Source organism: Lactuca saligna, chromosome 5 (genome assembly GCF_052625555.1).
Source record: "Lactuca saligna cultivar CGN05327 chromosome 5, ASM5262555v1, whole genome shotgun sequence".
Lineage (NCBI taxonomy): Eukaryota > Viridiplantae > Streptophyta > Magnoliopsida > Asterales > Asteraceae > Lactuca > Lactuca saligna.
Genome location: NC_136421.1, coordinates 11,177,047 through 11,181,929, shown reverse-complemented (window position 1 = coordinate 11,181,929; position 4,883 = coordinate 11,177,047). Strand labels below are relative to the sequence as shown.

Genomic DNA, 4,883 nt, shown 5'->3' with positions numbered 1-4,883 from the left:
GAATGGTCCCATAAATTCAATCTCCCAAATATCAAATATCTCACAAACTTGAATGTTAGTTTGGGGCATCTCGTTTCGGGATGTTATGCTCCCCGTTCGTTGGCACGAATCACATTTTTTGACATATTGAGCACATCTTTAAAAATTGTAGGCCAATAAAAACCAATATCAAAAATCTTTTTAGCAGTATATTGCGCTCCACGATGTCCTCCAATGGGCCCGCTATGGTAATGTTCCAAGATTTCTCGACTCTCTTTCCCGAACACACATTTTCGTATCATCCCATCTTCTTTTGTTGTTGTGTTAAATCTTTTGGAATGTGTTTAGTTGCTAAGTAATTGGCTATATCCGCAAACCATGGTACCTCTCCTGCTATCACCAAAAGATATTCTTTGGGAAAATCATCTCCAATCTCATTTTCCTCCAATTGTTCCAAATGCGGGTTCTCTAATCTTGACAAATGATCGACAGCCACGTTCTCCATTCCCTTTTTTATCTCTTATTTCAATATCAAATTCTTGTAGAAGTAAAACCCAACGTATCAATCTTGGTTTGGCATCTTGTTTAGCAAATAGATACTTCATGGCATAATGGTCGGTGAAAAGAATTGTCTTGGACAAAACTAAATATGGTCGGAATTTATCCAAAGCATAGAACACCGCTGGCAACTCTTTCTAGGTTGTAGTATAGTTATCTCAAAGTTTTACTTGCATAATATATAGGCTGATTTTTTTTTTAATTATTTGTCCCAAAACAGCTCCTACCGCATAGTCACTAGCATCACACATTAGCTCGAAAGGAAGATTCCAATTTGGGGCTATCATAATAGGAGTAGTGGTCAACCTTTCTTTTAACAACTAAAATGCTTGATGCCATTATTTAGAGAAATTGAATGGAGCTTCCTTCAAAATAAGTTGAGTCAAAGGCCTAGTCAACTTTGAAAAGTATTTAATGAAACGACAATAAAATACCGCATGGCTAAGAAGGCTCCTTACCCCTTTTACATTTGTTGAGGTAGTAATTTAGCTATAATGTCAACTTTTGCTTTATCTACCTCGATCCCCAACCTTGAAACCTTGTGTCCTAAGACAATCCCTTCCTTTACCATGAAGTGGCACTTTTCCCAGTTTAGTAATAGGTTTGTCTTTTCGTATCATGCTAACATGAGGTCTAAGTTGGATAAGCAATCTTCAAAAAAGGATCCGAAAACCGAGAAGTCATCCATGAAAACCTCCATAAATTTGTCGATCATGTGGTAGAAGATAGCCATCATGCACCTTTGGAATGTGGCAGGTGCATTGCATAACCCAATAGGCATGCGTCTGTATGCAATCTTCCCACTTGGACATGTAAAAGTGGTATTTTCTTGGTCTTGTGGGTCAATTGGAATTTGGAAATACCCCGAGAAACTATCAAGAAAACAATAGTATAGATGACCGGAAAGTCTTTCTAGCATTTGGTTAATAAATGGTAACGGGAAGTGATCATTGCGTGTAGCATCATTAAGCTTTCTGTAGTCGATGCAAACGAACCACCCGGTTACTGTTCTTGTTGGGATTAACTTGTTATCTTCATTGGTAACCATTGTTATTCCTCCTTTCTTTGGTACCACGTGCACATGACTTACCCATTGGCTATCGGAGATTAAGTAAATGATACCAGTATCTAAAAGTTTAACCACCTCCTTTTTAACCACTTCTTGCATATTTGGGTTAAGTCTTCTTTGGTGTTGAACTATAGGTTTAGCTCCATCTTCTAATTTAATCTTATGAGAACAATACGATGGACTAATCCCTTTGATATCGGTTATCTTCCATGCTATGACACCTTGTATTTTCTTTAGTACCCCTACAAGGCTTTCTTTTTGCATGTTTAGCTAGATCATAAGCTACAATGACTAGTTTTTGTTGACCATCTTCAAGAAATGCATATTCCAGATGACCAGGTAGAATTTTTAGCTCAGATTTCGTGTTTTGTATACTGAACACGTCGAGTCCAGGGAGGGGACTCGTTGAGTCCCAGGAAAAATTTGCGTATGATAATGTTTTTCGAACAAACTCGTCGAGTCAGTTGATGCTACTCGGCGAGTCAGTGGATGCTACTCGACGAGTCGGGCTTTGAGCACTTCTGATTAATTCATTATATTCAGCTTCCTCGAGTAGTCTCTTTATATCCATTAGGTCTCTTTCGGTATCAAATTCATCTTCAAAGGTAATGGTGGACTTGCTTTGCTTGTCTTCTTTCCATTCTTCCATTAATTCTTCCAACATATCAACCGAGAATGTTGTGTCATCACTATAACTTGCATGCTTCATTGCTTCATTAACCCTAAATGTAACTGAATCGTCTCCCACCCGAAGGGTAAGTTCAGAATCTCGCATGTCTACTATAGCGCTCGCGGTGTTGAGGAAAGGTCTTCCAAGTATGATCAGGACTTGAGGGTTCGCTTCCATGTCTATTACTATGAAGTCTGCGGGGAACACAAACTAATCCACTTTCACCAATAGATCTTCGCATATTCCCCTTGGAAATGTCACCGTTTTATTTGATAAGTGAATTGCCATTCGAATTTGCCTTGGCTTTGGAAGATTTAATTCCTTGAAGAATGAATATGGCATGAGGTTAACACTTGCCCCCGAATCAGCCAATGCATGCATAGTTTCTAAATTTCTGAATTGACAAGGCAAGGTCAAACTACCCGGATCACCTTTCTTCTTAGGTAATTTGTTCAGCATAGTGGCTGAACAATTTTCATTTAGAACCACCTCCTTTACTTCTTCCATCGTCTTTCTATTTGTAAGAAGCTCCTTTATGAATTTGGCAAATTTAGGCATTTGTGCAACCACCTCGATAAATGACATATTAATTTGAAGGGTTTTTATCTGTTCCAGGAACTTTTGGTAATCAACATCATGCTTATCTTGTTTGGCTCGACCTGGAAACGGAAATGGAGGTTGATAAGGTTTAACATGAGGCTTATTTTTCTGTTCAGGTGGGGGACTCTTCGAGTCTATATCTTCGAATCAGCGAGTTGGATCAGGATTTTGTGATTTTTTAGTTTCTGCTTCTTCCTCTTGTACCAACTTAGGGTCTTCTTTCTGAATAGGGGCCAGAGGAGTTATAATCTTCCTACTACTAGTTGTTATAATGTTTATATGTGCGCCTTTCGGATTATTTTCGGTATTACTTGGAAGTCCACCCAGTCGTCTCTCGTTTATTTGCAGTGCAAGTTGGCCCAACTGTTTTTCAATGTTGAGAATGGAAGCTTGCTGATTCCTAAGTAATGTTGATTGGTCTTTCATCATGATTTGATGCTCTTTCATTAAGTTTTGTTGCTCCTTAATTGCAACATCGGTATCGTTGTGTCTTTTCTCGGATGCAGCTGCAAATCTCGTAAGCATATCTTCAAAGTCCGACTTCTTTTCTTGCACCACCTCCTCTTTTTGATAAAAACCTTTTCCTTTTTGCTTATATTTTTCCTCCTTTGACTTCTTGTACTCATCATATCGTAGCCATTCTTTCATGGGTTTGTGCTAATCATCATCATACCTATCACCACTTGAATAAGACACTTGTACTTTTCGATTCCCGTTCTCGTCAAGGTCACAATCTTTAGTAAGGTGGGTCCCTCTACATTTTTACATCCCACTCTAATGGAATGGATGGATTGATCCATCTTAGTTATTCTTCGATCCATGCTTTCTAACTTTGCCATCATTGCTGCCATGCCGTCAGATATAACATTCACCATCCCTCTAGTTGAGTCATTTCTCGGGTTATGATATTCTTTAGAGTGTTTATAGAATTCTTCAATTAGTTCTTTAATCACCGGCCCGGGGGGGGGGGGGGTCTTTGTGAGTGGTCCTTGCGAATCAAGGAGCTGCCTAGTTGTTACATTCACTCCATCATAGAAAATGGAGACTTCTTGTTGACTGTTTAGATCATGGTGTGGGCAGTTCCTTTGTAAGCCTTTGTATCTATCCCATGCCTCATAAAGTGACTCTCCAGCTTGTTGCTCAAAATTTACTATGGCTTTTTTCAATTTTGCTATTTTTGAGGGAGGGCATAATTGATCAATAAATTCCTCACGCATTTTATCCCAAATGGTGATGGATCCTGGAAGGAGTGATTTCAACCAATATTTCGCGACTCCCTGAAAAGTGACCAGTAACATACGAAGCAAAGCAGTATCACGAGTCACATTAGGAACATTGAAGTAGTTGTCTATGTCGTTGACCTCATCTAGATGCTTGTATGCGTCTTCATAATATTTCCCAAAGAATGGGATCTCCTTAAGTTGGGCAAGTATGTGGCCTTTAAGTTCAAAGTTGGCAATTGCAGGAATCGTGGGTTGCACGAGTCCTGGGCCGGTATCGTCACACATCATTTTGTTCTATTCACCCATGGGAACTTCATCGATGTTAGCCATGGTGTTAGCGAGTTCTCCTTAAAAGTCACTTTCTTCTTCGTATTCGGACTCGTATTTGGTTACTTTGGGAATTGGATTTCTTCAAAATTTTCAAACTTGCTTTCCTCACTTCTTTGACTGCTAGAATCACCAACTTTCTTTCTTTTCTTCTTCCCAAAGACTGATTTAAGGTCCTTAAAAGGTGATTTCCTTGGCGGGTTAGTGTCTTCAACGGCTTTGTCTTTGTTCTTTCTAAGTGCGGATTCCGGATCTTCGAATGGAGGAACCAAAGGTGTTTCAGAACCTTGGGTCATAAAATACTTGTAAGAGAACAAGAAACACGTGTAAAAAGAACAAAAATCAAATAAAAATGAAACTGGAAAATTGCCTTGGACTCGCCGAGTACCTGCGAATGGACTCGACGAGTTCGAGGGTAAAACAGAAAAAAAAATATCAAAAATTGTAAAACATAAAA

The 4,883-nt window shown here is 39.1% G+C and overlaps 1 non-coding gene across 1 annotated transcript; it reads left to right on the top strand.

Moving 5' to 3' along the window:
• The first annotated feature begins 3,938 nt into the window (after positions 1 to 3,938).
• On the top strand, positions 3,939 to 4,045 carry LOC144999221 (small nucleolar RNA R71). Its single transcript, XR_013660739.1, has one exon. It is a non-coding gene; the product is annotated as a small nucleolar RNA R71 (small nucleolar RNA).
• Positions 4,046 to 4,883: the final 838 nt, after the last annotated feature.